The following is a 21,835-nucleotide window of genomic DNA, read 5'->3' on the forward strand; positions in this document are numbered from 1 at the left end:
TTAATAATTCCATATTTATTTCTTCTTTAGTTTCTTTAGTTTTGCTCATGTACTTTGGGGTACTGTTATTGAGGTCACACATGTTTAGAATTGCCATTTCATTTCTATGAATAGAAGTTTTAACATTATTACATATTTCCTTGTCCTTAGTAATATTCCTTTTTTTGAGATATACTTGAATAATAATTATGAAGCCATTCCAGCTCTCCCATGATTAGTGTTTGTATTAATATCATTTCATATTCTTTTAACTTTAACTTGTTTTTATCTTTTTATTTAAAGTATGTTTCCTGTAATGTCCTATAGATGACCTCACTTTTAAAAAAAAAACAAGTCTGACATTTTATTTGTAATATTTAGACCATTTTAATTTAATGTAATTATCAATACATTGGGGTTGAAATCTCTCTCCTGTCTTGCTATTCATTTTCTATTTATATATCTTCCTTATTCTTTTTCTTTTCCTGTCTTCTTCTGAGTATTATTTTTGGTATTCAATTTTTCCTTTAGTATTAGACAATGAGCATTATTCTCTTTTAATTTTAGTGATTTTCTTTTTTCTAATTCAAATATATTTGGTATATAACTGTGTAAATTTAAAGTGTGCTTTTAGTGACTTAGTTATTTTTCTAATGCTTAAAATAGCTTTGAATTATCACATTACCTTCTAAATTACATTATTCTACCCTATGGAGTAGAATGAGATCTGTGGGAAAATTTTAGCAACATTCTTTCCATGCTCTCTTCCATCTTCTGTACTATTATGATCATGCCTTCTATGTCTATGTATGTTATAAAACACATGTTAGATTGTTATTTTTGCTTTAAACAGTTAATTATCTATTGAAGAAATTGTATAAAGAGAAAATAATCTTGTTTTCCATGTATTTACCATTTCAAGAACTCTTCATTCCTTCTGTAGACAGTTTCCATGTACTATCATTTGCTTTCCACTTTAAGAGATTATTTTAACATTTCTTACAATATGTGTCTGTGGGAGACAAATGTTCTCTACATTGCCTTCAAAAGATTTTCAAAGATTAATGGACCCTTTAAAGAAGGTTTGTTGAATTTGTGTTGGCGTAGCTTTTATCATCTTTAAAAATACTGTTCATTGACTTGGCTTGCTTTCTTTCCAACAAGTTTGCAGTCGTTACATGTTTCCTTTGTAGGTAATGTGCTTTTCTTTCTCTCTCTCTCTCTTTCTGTTTTTTAAATATTCTCTTTATCATGGGTTTGTATCTATTTGATCTGTTCTATTTTGTCAGTTTTATTAGCATGATGTGTTGATGTTATTTTAATAACAAAATAAGTGATCCCTTCGTTAAAAAAATACTTCACAATATAATAAATAGCATGACCTTGAATTCCTCAAAGAAGATTGATCTCCTTTTACCCTTTGTCAGGGAAATTATCTGGTAGAATGGCCATTTCAACAAGAATGAGAGAGTCAAGACAGAAAGTAGCTTTTCATTTTTTGGAAATGTATTATTTTAACTATTTTGACTCTAATCAATAACAGTCATTAGGGGAATAGCCAGTGTTTTTCATTGATTCCAAATTTACTGAAATGTTTTTAAATGCATGGAAGTTTTACTTTTAGGTTGGAAAAGAGAATGAACACTATTATTTCAATAAATGTATTTCCAATGGCTTAGAGAATTTTAAATCTGTTGAAACAATACCTAATACAAGTAGTATCATTTGAAAGGCCTTACAACACCACTCCACCTACACAACAGTTTTAATAGTAGTAGCTTGTCACTCTATATTGAGTATATCAATGACACTTGTATTTCTTATTCATGGTGCTGCTGCTAATTTATGACATACACAGTATGTATCTACCCTCATTACTTTGGGTTAAATAGGTGAAAAATGCCTCTTTTACAGTACAGCAGAGAGGACAATCTGCCGTATTAATTAATCACTCATTCTTAAGCAACCCATTGCATTGGAAAGAATTGGAGTCAACTGTTACCCCTCTTCTCCTAGACTGAGAGGAAATTATATAGGATAGGAAAAGAATCCCAATTCAGGAAGAAGAGTATGAGAAATGCTATATGTATTGCCTTTCTTTTGCTGTTGTAACTTTTAGTGACTTGAAATAACACAAATTGATTCTCTTACAGTTTTGGAGATCAGAAGTTTGAAACTGGTTTTGCTGGGCCACAGTCAGGGTGTCAGCAGGGCTGGCCCTTCTGGAGACTCAAAGGAGAATGTTTCTTTCCTTTTTCTACTTTTGGGAGGGTTCCTAAATTTCTGGGTTTATGACCTCTTGCTTGAATCACACCAATCTCTTGTTCAGTCTTCACATCTCCTACACCTCCTCTATAGTCAAATCTCCCTCTTCATTCTTTTTATAATGACGCTGTGGTTACATTTAGGACCCAAACAGATTATCTTTGGTAATCTTCTCAAGATCCTTAACTAAATCATATCAACAAAGGCCATATTGTCCTGTAAGATGACATTCACAAGTTCCAAGGTTTGGAAACTGATTATCTTTGGAGGCCATTATTCAGCCTGCGAAAGTATAGTTCTTTGTCTAAATATGCTAGGATTTTTCTCCTATTAAAAAAAAAATCTTTATATCTTTATATAATATAACTTGTGATTTAGTCATAAAAATAAGTATGATCCCGAAAACACTTTTAAAATTTGTGCTATCTGTAATCAAAGTGTAGTTAAGTCATTCTTTTCATAAAATATGACCTTAATTTATCAAAGTAGAATTGGCATTTTACTGACATGTCTTCTCAACTCTTGATTGAGTGGTTCTTCCATTTTTCTGTGCCATTTCAAATTGTGGCAATTATATTGGATTAAGGGGCCCACCCTACTGTAGTATGATCTTATCCTAATTAATTACATTTGTAAGAACCCTCTTTATAAATAAGATCACAGTCTGAGGTAATATGGGTTAGGACTTCAATATATGAATTGGGGAGGGGGGAAGCACAAGTCAACCGATAACAGACCTTGAGGTAGAAAAACTGACTTAAACCAGCCCCTGTCTTTTTTTAGATGAGATAGTGGAGCTCAGACAGGTTTAGGGTCCTAGCAAAGATCACACAGTGAGTGATTATAGTTCTACCTGACATAACAGCTCAAAACTCCTAATTCTCACTCCAGGATTCTTTCCACATTATTTGAATTGATTCTCTTGTGGATAATTAGGGCTATAAATGTGACATTTTTTGGCAGATTTCAGCTGAGTGTGTACTCTAGATATGCATGTTTTAAAGAAGTAGCAGAACCTCAGTTTAACATTTTCTGACAAGAATTTCAGCCCAAGAGAACACTTCTGAGATTGCTTCATAAAAGGAATCTTGGCAGCTCATCCCATCTCGATTGTAATTCCAAAGAAATTACCCATCAATTTTGTATATCTCCTCATTTGAGCCAAACAACAACTTTATCATGTCAGAGGCAACAATGATGACTAATTTACCTACACTGCACTCAATAAGTCATCAAGGAAGTCTCTCACGACCGCCCCCATCTACAGTATTTCTACAAAGTGCCTATCCCAGTAAAACTTTCCCAGCCTTAATAAAATTTCTATTATAATAATTTATAATAGAAAGCTCAAAAGCATAATCCTGATATATATCTTCAGAAATCATCAAAAACCTTGACACAAAATTTAGACAGATAATAAAGATGTAAAATAATTTTCATATGACTAGATATTAATTTGAAATGCCAAGTGTCATCAGCATTATTTATGTTCCTTCCATCATCATTTGTCTTTCAAAGACAGTCAGAATGCTAAGAGATTTATTTATATAGCTCAAAGTCTGTGTTGGTTTGTAATTTACAATGTTTAATATGAAACTAGTTAATACTGTACAGAACTAGTATTGTGTCACTTGGAACTATTAAGTACTTCCCCTAGAAACAACAGAGGCCCAAGCAACGTTAGAAAATTTCAGTTGGTGATAAGACCAAAAATATGTCCTCATGCTCAGAGCAGTTTTCTCTCCATTCTATGTTCTTTACAAATGAAGCTGGGAGCATGGAGAGTAGATAACACCTTGTCATGATCAGTTCCATGGGATCCAAGGATGCAATGGGGTTCAGGCTAATTGAAGTGCTTATTTTTTTACCCCCAAGGTAACCACATTTTTCTTACCAAACAGTGAAATTAGATTTGATTCCTTACCGTAATTTAAATGGGGAATGTTAGGAAGACTGATACAATTGCAGAACTCTCCATCACTGCATGTTTAAGTTTAGGATAACCCGTCTGGATTCACTTACACCGGTCATTGCAGAAACACTGCTTTAAGTAAATTTATTTTCAGTTTTCAGGACAGGATAGCCTGCTCATTAAAACAAACAAACAAAAAATACACTCATTACTTTTTAAGTTAGAAAACTAAGGATTTAAAATATATATATATATATAAATAGAAATGTTCCCTTATTATCTTGAGACTTCAAGTATGGAAATAATTAAGCATTTGAAATCAATCTTTGATGAGTTTTAGCTCTGTTTTTAGTATAGAAAATGGGCAGTTTTCATAGAAATAATATTTAAGTATTGGCCTCTTAGAATAATTTTGACAAACTAAAATATGTTAATCAGAGAAGTTGAAGAATCTTCACATACACTCTCAAGTCAATTAAATATCGTAAGAACAAATAGCATTTATTTAAATAATATATTACATTTTTGAAATTATCTGAGATTAATTTATGAAAACATAGTAGGGCAAATTGTTTCATACTTAAATTTCATTCTTTTCTTTTTTCTTTTTGTGCACAATTAGAATTTTTCCTTTTCTCTTTTTTTTTTAAACTTTCATAGAACACCAAATTGGTGTGAATTCTAAGCTGATAACTGAATGCTAAAAATTCATACTTGCAAAATATGTCAGATATGGTCATTTTCCTCTGAAAGTCCTTTGACCTGCATTTTTTAGGAAACCTTTTCTCTGCTTTCATCCCAAAGCAGGAAATAGTCAAGAAACCTGCCTTAATTAGTTCCTAAGGATGTTTCTTTGTATATATATAGTATATAGAAGCAAGAGTGTGAATGCTGTAAAAGAAATAATTGAGTAGTAGTTCCTAGATATTTTGTAAAAGATTTACAGCAGCAAAGGGGTGCGAAGTTCATGCAGAATCAGATTTTAAGGAATATGTGGGAGCTAAATTTCTTTCCAAAACTCATAAATTCAAAATTTTCCCTGGTGATTTTGAGAAATGCAAATAGTGTACTGGAGAGAGAGAGAATAGATTTATAAAGTGGGAAAGCTTAGGAAATTTCATTTAAAAATGTTGTTCTGAGTGTGACCTTGACTGAGTGTAGTCATATAAAAGGAGTTAATTCCCTTGAGAACTGTCTAGTTGGTCTTTCTCTACCAACTTTGGAAGTGATATAACCCAAGTTGTTTTTAACCTAGAGACTTAAACTGCCTCATTAATGTCTCATTAGACATGAAAGGGTCAGGATAAATGACTTCTAAGGCTTTATAATTACCTCTTCCATCCGACTCCTGCTTCCAACCTGGAGGTGATAGACCCAGTGTCAGTGTAAGCCATCATTGCCATAAGCATTTTGAGATAGTTAGCATTGTAATCTTTAAAAAACACTCAGTTTTCCATCAGAAAAATGTGGTTCATTTTTTAAAACTAGTAACAAGGCACATTTCATTTTTTATTTTATAGTGTGATATCAGGAAGCCTTATATTTTAGGAAATTCTTATATTTGTTTCTAAGTAAATCTTAGCAACTTCTTTCAATGTTAATATAAAGACAGCCTTTCTGGAGAGCATAGAGTTTTATTAACCTTGCTCTCATCACTTGAAACTCAGACGTTCATGTAAATGTTGGCATTTGGCAGGGTGGACATAGAGTACACAAGGGAAGTGATAAGAAAAATAAGAGGAAATGGGATTAAAAAAAGAAGAAAATTGCTTCCTTCAACACTGAATGCCCTTGAGTGTGTTGGAGCTATGTCAGATTGAGTAGGTGATTTCTTAAAGTTCTGTTTTTTATTTCACCTTACCTCAAGAATGAGAAATGCAAAAGTTGATGTCATCCTATCCACTGAGAATTTTTAGTGTGTTAATGGACATTATTTTGATTGCAAGTAGCAAAACCCATGTGAAATTATCTAAACTTGGTAGGGAAATATAGTTAAAGATAACAGAGGATGTCTCACTGAACCAAACCCGAGAGATATAACTGGGCTTTCTTTTACTTTTAAATATTTTTATTTATTTAATACTGATTCTGGAAATCAGTTCATATCAGATTATGTGTATCTTTCTCATTATTTTCAAAGCTGCTTAATTCTTTTTTGTGTGATACCCATCCTAGCATTTGCACCCAGTCTCCTATGGATGAGTATTAATATTTTCCAATATTTTCTTTTATATATAATATCATTAAGTAACTGCATGTTATTTTATAGTGTGAACTATATTCTTAGGATGAATTCTTAGTAGTAGGGTGAGGTATTTTTATATTAATTGCTAAATACCTTTCCATAGGTGTGTCTATTTCTGCACTCTCAAAGAAATAAATTAGACTATTGCTTTCTTTACAGCCTTGCCAATGTAGTGTATTGTTTAGCTTAAACTTCTTTGCTAATTTCAAGAGAAATGGTTTCTGAGTCTAATATTAGTCTGTACCTTTTATTATGTACAAAGTTGTCATTTTTACATATTAATGATTGTAAATCTTATTTTGTGAACTGTCCATTATTTTGTGTGTCTGAGGACCTACGTTTCTATCAGAACTTGATTTGAGGGTGTTTTTTCTCTTTTTTAAAAGCTATATTTTAGGTAAATATCCTTTTAATCTACTTTTTGTGTGTTATTTGTTTAAATTATATTTCTGTCAGTTTTTCTTTTGACTTTGCTTATATTTGTTTTCCTAATGAAAAGCACTTTTTAAAAGTTGTTAACTATGCTTTATTGCTCCTGGATTTTAACAAAATATTATAGTGCCTTCCCTTACCCAAGTTACAAATAACTATTTTTTTTGCTTTACATTTTTAAAATTTTATATTTTATTTGGTAAGAACACAGTCTGAGGTCCACCCTCTCAGCAAATTTTTAAGTGTACAATACAGTTTTCTTTTAACTATAGACACAATATGGATAGCAGATCTCTAGGGCCAATTAATCTTGCTTCACTGAAACCTTACGCCGTCTTTGATTGGTAGCTTCCCATTTTCTCTCCTCCTAGCCCTTCGCAACAACCTTCTACTCTGAGTCTATGAATTTGACTATTTTAAATACCTCACGCAAGTCGAGATCATACTTTACATTTATGTCTCAGATCCACCAGGAAATTTTCTGAGGAATGGTGTCAGATGTGGATACACTCTTACCTTTGTCCAAATGTCTTTCTCAGTTTCTAGGCTTTACATATTCTAAAAACCACTATATTCCTCACTGATGTGAGATACATATTTTATCACGTACTACAATTTCATATACACATTGATCTGCATTTTGAATTTCTATTGTATTCCATTTGTTCACTTGTATATATATATGCACTACTCCAATGTTCTTTTAATTATAGAGGCTTTATGTTACATTAGTTACATTAGTTACCTTTCAATTTCCCTCTCTTCTTCTTTTTTCTTAAAATTTTGTAGATATACATGGAGGATTTCTTTTCCATGTAAACTTATTCACCATATAAACTTTAGAAGCAACTTGTCTAGTCCCAGATATGGGTATTTTTATTGAGAAGGCATTAAATAACTGTATTACTTAAGAGTAATTAACATCTTTAGTAAATCACCTTTTCAGAAAATGAGATATCTTTCCATTTGTTCAAGTTACTTTTGGAGTTTTTTAAAGTTTTCAAAAGTAGGCTTTCATATTTCTTATCAATTTATTTAGTATTTTATTCATTTATAGTTAACATAAGGAGAAAAATGTTTTCTCCTTACCTAAATCTTTAAATTTTTGTTGTTTATACATAAAAAGAATATTGATTTTTATCTATTAATTTTATATCCTACCACACTGAATTATTTTACTAATTACACTTATCATTGATTCTCTTGTGTTATTCAAGAATACTATGTATCAAGGGTTTTTTTTGTGTTTTTTTTTTTTGCTTGTTTGTTTTAGTAATAAACAACCCAAGCATTTAGTGACACCTCACAATAACCATTTATCACGACCACAGGTCTGTACATTAGTAATTTTGGCTGGACTCGGCTGGGTGATTCTCCAGATCATGGCTGAAATCATGGGAGTCTGTACTTAGCTGCTGGTCAAGTAAGAGGCTCTGCTTCTGGCGACTGGCTGTAAATTAGCTGCAACCAAAACAGGGGTTTGTGAATAGCATGCCATTCATTATTCGACATACTCAAATAGGTCCGTTTGCATAGTTAACTCAGCAGAGTTCCAGAAGCGTAAACAAATGTGTGTAAAGCATCTTGAGGCAGGGCTCAGAACTGATGCAGTGTTGTTTCCCCTATATTCTATTTGATTTGTCAAAGTTGATCAAAAAGCCAGTCCAGTGTGAGGGGTGAATAAATGGTCTCCATCTTTTGATGGAAGTGCTAAAAAATGACATTAATTTATGGCCGCTTTTCCTGCAATCTGTCACAGTCTACCCACCCACCATGGTTTTTTACATTTCTTGACATATGAATGTGCTTCTTTGTATCCAAGGACTCCCTAAATTATTACTATCCCTAAAGATGTAATTATGACAGCAGGTACATAGTCCAAAACTGTATGATTTATATCATGTCCAAAAAAACCTCTTTATGTTCTAGAGACCTATTAATTAAAAAGATGAGTTATCTGCCCCTTCCCCACCCAATCCAACATGCAAGGGTGAGACAGGGATAGGCTCTCCACTCTCAGTGTCAAGGGGACACAGGGTGGCACACACAGTCACTGCTTTGTTGCAATTCTGAAATTGCACTGGACAAATGTTGCTGCCATGATTCCAGGGACAAGGAATGGTCCTTGATTGGTTCCCAGTCCTGCTCTGTGGAAATGGCTCCCTGATCCATTGTTTTTCTCTCTGGGGATGATTCGCTATTTCTTTGATCTCCATGGATCTTGACTTCACTTTCTATTCTTGACTCTGTCATTTCTAATGACCTTCTTTTTCCATAAGAGAGGTCCTGTTTTGGCACCTAAGAAGGTTTTACATACAGAAAGTAGGGAACTTAAAATATGTTGCAATTTGAAAAATCTCACTTAATTTTAGTGTAAGCAACAACACATTCTGTGGTACATACTTTTTTAAAACTTTGCAGTTTCCTATGACTCTAGCTGCATTCAACAAAAACCAGACTCAAAGTTAATTTTAAAATATGCCTGCTTTTCTAGACTTACTTAGGACTACTTGGTATGTCAGAATGCCTTGTGACTATATTATTAAAATTCTTACAACAGTTTTGTCCATCTGAGAGGATTGACTAAGTATCATCTTAAATCATTCTATAGACTTGAAAGTCAATAGCACCATTGATTTGGACTATGTTACAGGGCCCCAATTCACTTATAAAACATGTTTTAACAGCTAAAGAGACTGAAGGTAGAAGGGTTATTAGTTTAGTTTTTCCCAACATAGCAAACCTGCTGGTTCTATATTTCTTTTAAAATCTACTTGGTTCCTTTTCTAAGATGAATCTCTTTCTTCTTATTCCTTATCACACATGGCTAAACAAAGCAACTGAAATGTTTAACATTATGCTGTAAATCACCTCCTCAAGGTCCACAAGTTCATCAGGCTCATTTTTTTACAAGTTGCAAGTGGCGGTTTTGTGAATTTCTTCATTATGACATAACACTGTTGATATTTTCCCAGGCTTCTGTATCTGGGTCACCACCATTTTTCCAGTCTGTGCTAACTTTCCTTGATGACTTTCAAGGAAATGCCTTCCATTGATGCAACATATGTTTTGTCTCCTTATGCATCAGTTAGCTTTTGCTGAATAACAAATCACCACAATGTACTAGTTTTAAACAACAACCATTCATTACAAGCATGACTATGTGATAATTTGGACTGGGCTCACGTTGACAGGTCTTTGCGTCACAATTGGATTTATTATTAATGAGTCTGTAGTCAGCTGCTGTCAGTAAGAAGGCTGCTTTCCTAGGGGGTTGGCTCCTGTTCACTGGGAAGATTATGTTGGCAAATAGAGCGTGATTTTGTGTTGTCTAACAAGCAAGGTCAGGCGTGTTCACACGGTGCCATAGCTTAATTCCAAACACAAAAGAAGACTTGTAGAAAATCAGAACTGGCATTCTTGCAGACTGTGGGCCAAAGCCAGTCACAAAGCCAGCATAGACTCAATGGGTGATAGCTAGTTTCCCACCCTTGATGATAAGAGATATAACATTACATTCAAAGAGGAATAGGTACAGGGAGGGAAATAATCTTGCAAACTTTGCAGTCTCATCAGGGTTACTGTTTTTTTTTTTCCCCCCTCCCATTTGAATGGCATTTTGGCTAGAAATTGGATGCCAGACTATATTCTCTGTTAGATCAGAACTGTTGCTCAACTTGCTGCCCTTTTATGTTCAATGTCTAATAGTTATCCTGTCACATAGATGGTCCTTACAAATGTTCATCGAAAGGACAATTGGATGTTATTTGGAAGATCAGACATTGGACTGCTGATATATATCAAATGAGTGCCACACTTAGGGATCTTTGTAGGTGACCAGTGGCCTTTGACAGGTGACTCATCAGCATTTTCCTGTGAAGTGAGGCTTTTAAGAACATCTATCTATCATCTATCATCTATCTATATCTATCTATCATCTATCTATCTGTCTATATCTATCTATAGCCATATTTATAAGTTAGAGTAGGACTTGATAGTCTAAAGGAAAGAGCTCAGAAATATAGAGAAAGCAGTACTTTAATATAATGAGCAGGACGATACTGGGGACTTGAAGGAGTAAAATATTTTAATTTGTCTATATGATGAATAATTCTGTGCAACTTTAAATAGACTGAAGGTGAGGGATAGGGTATAAATAGGACAAAGCAAGAAAAAGAGTGTGCAGGATAAAGAAGAAAAGGCATTAATAATTTTATATAAGTGGGATTAGCATTTATTTACATTTTTTCACCTTTCTATTTAGCTCTTACTATTGAAACACTTCTAGTTTTCTTTATGACATAAGTCATGTCATATATGGGCAGGAATGAATTTTGTAAGAAATTTGTAATAGGGTGAAACTTGGATTGCCACTCTATAAAACAAAAGTAAGTGTTCCTTTTAAATATAAGGTACATTAACAACAGCTAAAAAGAATAAGGAATGTATGTATTAATACAAAAATATCTTTCAGACATACCAAGATAGAGGGAAAAATGCTAAATGTAGGCTTACCTAACTATTAATTTTTATATAAGGAGAAAATTGTAGTGTATAATTGTGTAATTAAAAATAATTCAATTGTTTTAGCTGTGTAATTAAAAGAGTTGTCAGAACAATGAAAAATAAAAAGCACTTTTAAACTATATTCAGTTCTTTCTCTGAACCTTACCATTCTTGTCCAAGCTTTGTTTTTTACTATTTGACTTTTGTAAGTCAAAAAGATGTTCTAACTGCCCCCTTCTCCTATATGCAGTCTATTCTCCACATTTCTGCTAGAACGATCTTTTAAAAGCAAAACTATAGTTACTTAACATTTATTTTAGGATAAAGATATAACTTTGAAATGGTTTCAAAATCTAATACCCTGCGATGTCTGATTCCTTTCTTGCTCCTCGGTCTGAATTTTGCTCACTTTCAAGATCATAATACCAGTCCTTAAACACACACCTTATTGTGCCCAAAGCTTTATGTGGTGTCTTACTTTATCTACTATGAAAAATGTTACTAATAACTTGACTCCTCCACATTTTAACAGGAAAATAGTTGAGTAATGAAATAAATAGTGTTAATTAATTTACTAAGTAAAGGCAACTGAACAGTAATTATGATGAAACCTCAAATTCTCAACTCGTTGCTGTGACTAAAAAAGCCTTCTCCAGGGTCAATAATCATGTTTATATTTATATCTACCTGAGTAGCTATCTATGTATCTACCTATCTGTCTATCTTCTTTCTATACAGAGGACATAGATAGGCAGAGAGACAACTTAATGCCAAGTTGGGGTTTAGTGTTGGATTTGTTTTCCAAACTTCCACATTAAGCCATAGCCTGGCTGACCTGGGATAATTTGTAAGAACCACAGGGACATGTTTTTAAAAAAACGAAAAAATGGTTTGAGATTTAAACCACAGAGGTCTGGTTGGTTTCTTGACTCATTTTCTTGATCAGCATTCCCTAATAATGGCCTTGGAAGAGCTAGATGGTTTACATCTGAAGACAGATTACTCCTAATGTATATGGCTGAGAAAGTACACACACTTCTTCTCAGAGGCAGCATGCCTACCTTCCCACCCACCCTGCCATTTCAGTTGCATTGCAAGAAGGAAAGGAGAGAAAGAACGTTTGAGAAGGAAGACTTAGAGACAAACTGCATGGTGATTTGATCATAACCTGTTTACTCATTAAACATGAAGTTTATAAGAATAATGGACTATTATCAAAACCAGCAAGCAGAGTAGGAGGGAAGTGGAACGGAGAGCAGCTTTAAGCTCCTTCCCCTACAAGACAATACTACACTAGCCCAGCTTTGAAAATGACAGAAAGTGTTATGATCATGGGTTTCTTTGGTACTACCAAACAAATACCGCATATATTACTTCCCTGAAAATTACTATATGACATAGTGTAAAGTCGTTACTGCTAGCCATGTGGGGCACTAAATAGCCTGGTCATCCCTACCTATGAGGCAAGGGGGATGCCTCATAGTACTTTTGTGTCCCAGCTCTTTGCCTCCTGTTTCTGGACTTTCATTATTTCCTGCAGTCATAGGCCAAAGAGAGGAGATCTAAGAGTAAATCAAGTTTGAAATTTGATTACTACCTTGCTACAAAGAACTGAGAGTTCTAGTGAAGAAATTGAGACTTTTGTGTTTGTTCATTTGTTTTGTAAATAAAAGAACCACAAGTATCTTAGTTAGTCTGGACTACTGTAACCATTACTATAGACTGGGTGACTTCTAACAACCGAAATTTATTTCTCAACAGTTTCTGGAGGCTGGGAAGAGATCAGGGTGCCAGTGTGGTTAGGTTCTCTTCCAGTTTGTAGACTACCAACTTCTTTTTGTACCCTCATTGGGCAGAAAGAGAGTGAGGAAGCCCTCTGACCTCTTCCTCTAAAGGCACTAATTCGATTCACGAAGGTGCAGCCCTGCAGAGGCCCCACCTCTACATACCATGACAAGGGGGATTATATTTCAACATATGAATTTTAGGAGGACACTAACATTTACTCCGTAACAATAAGAATCTTACTACATGAGTCATAGAGAAATGTCTGGGATGGTCTCTTTAAGTTCTCACCTAAATGAAGACAGAAATATTACCTTACTGAATAAATTTTAATGAGTGAACAGGAGGCAAAAGTTGCAGTTTGATTTTGTCATGAGATAAACTTGTTCAACACAATTATTATAAGTGATTCACTATTATTTTCCTTTTCCTTTTCTTTTTACCTTCCATTGCTTTTCTTTCCTTCCCCTTCTCTTACTATACGTCAACTCTAAGTCATTATTTCCTGCAGTCATAGGCTAAAGAGAGAAGATCTAAGAGTAAATCTTAGCAAAAAAAGGATTCAGTCCTCAAGCCATTAGGTGGGACAGAAAAAAGCCGGCGTCTGCCCTGGGAGTGCAGGGCCCACGGTGACGCAGAGCACAGCATGCCAGTCCCAACGGGGTGTGAGTGCCCAGGTAGGGCGAGGACGACGCCCCTGCAGCGCGGGAGCCTCACCCGGAGGATGGAGTCCGAGTGGACGAAGTGACTCACATGAGGTGGGAAGGTGGTGCTGTGGGTCGAGTCTGTTCTCCTTGGTTCTTGTCCCTGCCGAAACAAATAATTGAAAGGCAGAGACTCAGTAGCAAAACAGAACTAAAGTTTATTTGAATACATGCCAAGTGGGGAGTGGGCCAGATTCAAGGTAGACAAAGGCCCCGAACTTTTAGGGTAGGATCTATTATCATGTCCTGGCTTGGAGGTGCCTCATTGATTGACAGGGTGAGGTCATTTGATGAATAGTTCTAGTGATACACCCATTCCTCTTAGTGCCTATGTCTTTTCCCAAAATGCACACAGAGAAGCCCATGGTGGGGGCAGGGAGGCAAAACGACAATGTTATTTTAATGAGATTATGAGGTGTGGTTTGGGTGGTGGGTGGTTTAGTTTTGTTTGCATCTGTGTGGTGATCTGGGTGGGACCAGTCTGGCCTGGTCCCAATAGGCAAGGAGGTGTCTTCTCTGCAAAGCCTTTGTTGTCCTCAAGTGGGACCCCCTAACTGGGCGTTTTTTTTCTTGCACATTGTCTTCCCTTTCCCCAGCTGCTCATGTCTATCTTTCTACCTAAGAATGGGGTGAAAGGTGTCAGCTGAGTACAGGGAGTCAGAGCCCAGGCAGTGTGAGGAGAGCATCCAGCCGGAGGTTTGCCAACCGATGGGCTTCACTTCCTCATTCAGGATTGGGTGCCGGAAGATTCCCTGAGAGACTATGAAGTCCGTTGCTTTAGTCTGGTCTCCGGCTGTTCAGAGAACTCAAAGTTTCTTACCCGGAGGGCATTTCGGGAGCTCAGTGATGGAAAGTAGATCAGGGCTGCTGGGCTTGGTGCTGCTAAATCAAGGTCAACCTCTCACTGGAGTTCACAGGTCAAAGAGGAAGTACAGAAAGCATTGAGAAGTGGTATGTGTGATGGTTTGGCTACTGGTATTAGCTCTGGATTAAGATCGACCTTTCTTTAAATCCTACATATACAATGGTCCATTATTTTAACTCTCATGTTTTTGTCTTCTTATCTATAAAATGAAGATTATGAAACCTACTAGGAGGATATCAGGACTATTATTGCATTGGTTTTGATATCTGTTTCACTGATGCTTCATTATGACAATGAGATCAATAATTATCACCAATGAAATCTTACTAAACCCACAAATCAAAACCTTTTAAATATACTATTTATATATCAGATGCAGCACCAAGATTGATTTTCACTTTTAAAAAGACAATGGAATTATTCTGAATGTTTGTGATGAGATTAATGATATATAAATAATCCTATTTATATGTTCTCAAAGTGAGAATATATTGACTTAGAGGGTAATCAATTTTACAAAAATGAAAGAATATAAAATTTGCATAATAGTCTAACTTAATTGTAAAAAGATTTTATTGTAAGCAGTAACTGACCAGTTGGAAAAGATAAGAAACATTTTTTTAAAAACTTAAATAATAATTTTAAATTCTTTACATTTCTCTGTAATAATCACACCCTTTCAATGATGACAGTTTTTTTATCCTGATGACAGGAAGCTATCATTCTTTTTACAACAATTTTAAGTAATAACTAAGCCATAAATAATTATTAAGTATTCTTTTGTACTGGGTGACTAACAAAGCTTTGCTTTTTTGAAATCTTGATAATATTCATTGAATTTTACCAAATACAGAGAAAAAAGAAAGCCTGAAGAACTGCAGTTGTCTAGATCTTAAAAGAATATCATTCAGAATGCAGCTAATCTACAAAACCTCCTTAATCAAAATCTTATTTTTCTTACCCTAAATGATAAGAATTTACACTAAATGAGAGGCTTTTTCTCTATATACTTAGTTAGCTTATCACTGACTGAGTCAGGTTATGTTGAAATATTTGTGAATATTTGTGATGATCCAACTTCAAATAATCTCACAAAAATTCATGGTTATATTACTATTATGCAAAAACATGTTCTCACATTTTCTACACTAGTTAATTAATACTTTTCCACACAAGAAATTCATTAGACGACCAGAGTAATCACAATCCAAATCTTAGTGTAATTTATCAATATTTCATTAAAAATAATTTATGAGCAAAAATTAAAGTATTATTTGTTTTCTCTATTAAAGATTATTTTCCCTATTAAAAAGTTGCTAACAAAATGTCCTTGTAAATTTCAGCTTTATCATTAAAGGATATTTCTTCAAATCATGTTGCCTTTTAGGGATTTAAAATTTTCCACTAAAATAATATTTAAAAATATTAACAACTAACAATGCTCTTAAGCAAATGTGTATAATGTGTATAACTTCTGTGTTCAATATGTACAGTACAGATATGCAGAAGAGGTATGGGGGCATATATACACATATGTGCACAGAGAGTACTGTTTGAGGAAGAAAAAGTAGTGGCAATGAATGGGAAAGCAGACTGTGCCAAGCCAAGTTTGCAAATTAGCACTTTGATGCACAGTAGTTCAAGAATACCCTCTGGTGTGAAGTTCAGAATATGAAAGCATGTAAATGAATATCAACTTAAAATTCGGGTTTTAAATTAGTTGAGATAGAAATATTTAGCATTTTCTACAGGACCAGATATTTTATATATTTGGACATGATACCTATTCATGTGTGAACATTTAATCAGAATCTAACACACTCATCAGTGTAGAGTACCAATTTCATGGCTTAATAATATCAAACCAAAAACAAACACAAACAAAACTCACCCTCTATATCTTAGACATTGTACCCATTTGGTCATTAAACCGTTGTCTTACAATGCAACTGGGGAATCTCTCCTGGTACCCTTCACTCTGAGCTAAGATGGCTCAGAAGTACTGAAAATTTGTAAAGAAATAATTAAATGCTCTTAAAAATTATAGAAATAATTAGCATTATATACTTGTTTGTTACAGGAGTAATTAGCTAAATAATGTAGGATTTATTATAACATTGTATTTCATATACAGTAAAAATTGTTAGGCACTGTGCTTCCAGAATAAAACAACCAAAATCTAACCAACAAGACTATTCTGGAGGGATGAAAGGCAGAAAGTAACTCACTTTTCAGAAAGAAATAATTAATGTTTATCTATTTCTCCCGTTCCCACTCCTAAAATCCCTCTACTTCCAGCACCATTTCTGATGGGAGGGTGAACTGCTAAAAGGCTAATCTTGAGGTAAACTATATGATGTAAAATTATTTCTGAAGTTGCACTGTGCCTGACTTTATACTTGGATTTTTATTAAATATTTATTGTTCTTACTTCTTTCAAAAAGCATTATATAGGGTATATACTTTGTATATATTCTCATTTTGTTCCATATTACATGTATAAAATCTTTTCCCTGGCAATAAATGCACTCAGTCATGAGATATTCTTAATCTTCAAAGTTCCTAAAGTATATTTTTGGGAATCTCATATCTTTAAATACCTTTGTAGCATTTTCATATTTATTATGAGAAGACAGTGTAGGTACATGCAGAAGTCCATGATAGGAACAAAAAATATATATAGCTTCTGAAATCTGCCTTTAATTTGGCAAAGGCTCTAAATATGGAAAAGGCTTTTTACATGTGAGAGCTAAACACCCAAATAGATGTCCTTCAGTCCCACACTGCAGAGATTTAGGAAGAAATACCAGTTTAGTAAAATGGCCCTTGTGACAGGCCATTTTTAAGATAGATTTTTGAAATGCTGAATTGATCTGTCCAATACGTGTGATGCCTACTTTTCTAAGCATGATTCACTGTTAACTCTTCCAGTGGTGATAAACTCTAAGTTGTGAAGATAATTTTTCATTTGGATTTAGAATATTTCCTTGGCAAAACGTTGGTTTAGGTCATTGAAATGATGTTTTAGTCTTACTGCTAAGATTCACACTAATTAATTTCAAGGCTTTTTCAAAAATAAGATCGTAAGGATTTGGGGAGTACTCCTGGGGAACTGTGAGTCATACACATTTCTCGTTTTCTATTTAATAGACCTTTTTTCCCCCGTGAATGACTGAATATATTCTTAAACAGTGAAGATTTTTTTCACTGATGAAAACAAATAATGAAATATGCTATACCAATCCACATTATTTTTGGAAATTTTTGTTACTTTAGTGTATTATATAAATAGAAAAGATCAGACATACTCTTGAAAAGCAGGAAAGATTTTTGTGGACTGCAGCTCCCTGCTTCATTAAAACAATATTTCTTTACATACATGGATTCCAATTCCGTGATTTATGATGTAATGCCATCACACTTTATAGGGTAAGGAGAGTTAAGTAGACAAAGTCCTTTATATGCATGCATGAGTATGGGTGTGCACACACACACATATGCATAAACAATAATATATCTGTATTGTAAAATAAGTTATAGATAATCTAAATAAAAACAGAAAGTCAAATCTTCACATGTCCTTTACCCAGCTGTCCCCACAGTTAGCATGTTAGTTTAGTGCATAGCTAGAGTTGTGCTGGAACTGGCTCCTACTGTCTCCCAGGCTAACTGGGCAAGTCTTTTCCAAAGTGTGTATTCAGCGACATCAGATTGGTCTTGTGTTAATTACCATATGGCTGATTGCCACAGTGGGAGTATTTGTACATGATAATCAGCAAGTACTATAAATCAAACCCCCACCCCAACCCCTGCCACAGGTTTACCATCACAGTACTATAAATATCCTTCTAGAATTTCTCTTCACGTATATGTACATATGTATGTTTTTAACAAAATTAGATCATAAATATATGTTCTATCTCACAACCTGCTGGTTTTGGTCAATAATTTCCATCATTCCATTTAAATAAAATTTTATCTCATCAAATTCAAAAAAATTTTAATTGACATAAAATGTCTTTTCACAGCTGATTTGACCTAAAACCATTATGGGCTGTGAGAATTTTTAAACTCCTGCCAAAGGTTTTGTTTATGATATTAAAACATCAGATACTAGAACCATTTATATCATAGTACAGCCAGATTTGGCCTCATTGTTCTCTTCAGGTATCCTGATAGAGGTTTAAATCATGTTCTTTCTGTATCAGAGACAGTGTAGGGTAGTGGTTAATGTCTAAGGATCCTGAGTCTAGACTGCAGCTCTGCCACACTAGCTCTGTGATATTCAGCAAGTTATATAACACTGCTGTTCCTCATATAGTTGCTTTCTGTGTAAAATGGGAAAGATAAATACCATCAGTAATTGACTATAAAATGCATTTTCACTGTCTAGTGTCTTAAAATCAATGTAATAGTATATATCAGCTTTGTTTCTTAGTGCACATAAAAATGGCACATCATAAGTCTTACAATCAATGGTACAATGGTATCTTATACCAAATAAGTTATGATAAAGTTATGTACTTTACAGGTTTTTATGTTTAAATATATACATGTGTATACATGCATAGATATATGAGCCTACAACATAATAAACAACTGATTATTTTTATTATTGATAATACTGATGTAAGAAAAAATGAAAGTTTTCATAGACATTTTCTCAATAAATTGATTATTAAAATCTTATGGTCTGCTAAAACAATTAAAATTTTAAAAGAGCAATTGAATCTAAATTAAATGAATTCTGGGGGAGAGATTTATTATTCTCTTTTGAGTCATAGAATGAACTGTTTTGAAGAAATAAAGAATTTCCCCATGGATTTTTTTAAAGTTACAGGAAAGGATCAGTAAAGATCAAACTTACCAAGAGAACACTCTTGCAGGCATTCTTACAGTGTTTCTAAAGAATTTTCAAGCTCTACTTAGCACCACTAATGAAGACTTAAAATTATAAATTGGGCACTATTAATGAAGGTGCTTACTCAATATAGCTATAGGGCACTTAGAACAAGTATTTAAGTGAAATATGATTTTTACATTTCATTGCTGAGTCAATAATAAAATATCTTTCAGCTATAAATTAAAGGGTGGTTCATTAACTTTGACACCATGATTAATGATACAATTATTTTTAATATTTTTATTTTTGAATTATAAAGTTTATTGAGAGCTACAAGTTTGATGAACTTTTACTAAATTACTCAACCAATTTCAGGAATTTCTGCATATATAGAAAGTTAAGCTAGATAATTTTCTAGATCTTAAATGTGAATTTGCTATACAATTTATAGAAGGTTGATCTTGATACATTTTATTTACTTAGAGCATTAGATACTCGTCTTTAAAGTTATGGGTAACCCAATCAAGCAGTTGGTTGAAGTAAAAAAAAAAAAATGCAGTCAAATTAGAATCTTGAGATCATGTTAGGCAGAATAGAAAAAGGATGAGATCCTCTTAGAGCACAGTGGCTTTTGCTAAGTGAGATTTTGGCATCCCCTGGGCATGACTCCTCTTGATGGAATCATTATCCTTAATGTGAAATATAATTTTTCCAAATGATTTTAATGGGAAAATTACTTTAATCACAGTGATAAGTCACTGGATGTGAAGCTCCAAGTTGTATAAATGAATCTATTGATTAGTCATCTACTAATAACAATGAATTTTATAGAGCCAATTCAAAGTAAGAAAAAAAAGCTGTCAAATGAATAGTGACAAAATCTATTCCTGGACTCACTAACTCTCCTGTGCAGCTCCTGGGTGTCACAGTCAGTACACTTTTATGCACTCAGCAGGAAAAGGTCAGTTAAAATAGAAAAGTACATTCCATTGCGTATGTTCTCATGCTAATTTGTACATTCAGTGACTTTCTTTTTAAGAAAATTAAGAAAAAAACATATCAAAGGCCAAGTATATGAAAGAAAAATATAAATAGACTCATAATTACTTCTTAAAGATTAGTATCTAAATGGATGTAACTAAAGAAAAGCAATCATAAGGAAAATTTGCTTTCTTTTGATTAGCAGGAATGTTGCTTGAGTAAAGAATCATCACAGTACAGTTTGGGTTTATATTTCCATTACCATAAGATGTTATTTCTCCCTCATTCATCTTTTATTAATTTGGAAAGGCACCTCCAGAATATGTTAACAATAAACAGTGGGAAAGCATTTCTGGTGCAATGCTTTTATGTAACACATGAAGTAATGAAGGTACATGAGGTGGAATTACCTTCATAGAGTCACAATTCTTAACTTATAGAACAGGTACATGACTTTTCTGAACTCAAGCTCACTCATATTTTTACTGTGTGATTTTTCCACCTACAGATATAAATTATACTCCTTAGCTTGAAGATATTTCCATTTAACTAAAAAAAAGAAAAACTTCAAAAATATCTTGGAAGAGTTGATACAGAGAAATATTTTATAAACTAAGTTCAGAAAGACTTTTTCAGTAAATTTGGTGCTAGTCTTTTATCATAAAATTTAACTATACTAAGCCTCAGACTTCTTGCCCAAACTAGAAGATATTATTCCAAAAGCCCACTGAAGTATAAAATTTATGATTCATATCATCTGGTGTCAGCGGAAAGAGGTCATAGATGCTTTATATTGTGGATATGACCTTATAGTTCATGTTCTAGCTATATGCCGTTTGGCAAACCCAGTTTAAACATTCCTGAGAGTACTCAGACAAATAATAAAGATTCCCTACAAGGGGCTATGAAGCAATACTAATATTATGTATTTATTCAGCCAACAGATTCTAACATAGGAGATTAAATTAATATGTCACATTGTAAGAATCCACAACTAGAAATATAAGCAAATAATCATATTTAGCTTAACAAAGAATCCTAACATTTTAGATACATTGAATTGCTTTCACATATATTTTTTAAATGCTTAATAAATTTTTGTCAAACCACTGAAAAATATAGACTATGTAAATTCAGTTTTTGATCTTGCTTTGATGAAGTTTTGAATTATCCATAGTATTGTTAACTAAATGTATGTATTTAATTCTGCTTCAAGATACTTAACCATTCTGAAATTTAATTTCTTTTTTCTTTGTAAAACCAAGTGGATAGTCATGTAGTGAACACATTTTATGAAGTATCAACCGTTTTCTGGGAA

The sequence above is a fragment of the Manis javanica genome, chromosome 1 (genome assembly GCF_040802235.1).
Source record: "Manis javanica isolate MJ-LG chromosome 1, MJ_LKY, whole genome shotgun sequence".
NCBI lineage: Eukaryota > Metazoa > Chordata > Mammalia > Pholidota > Manidae > Manis > Manis javanica.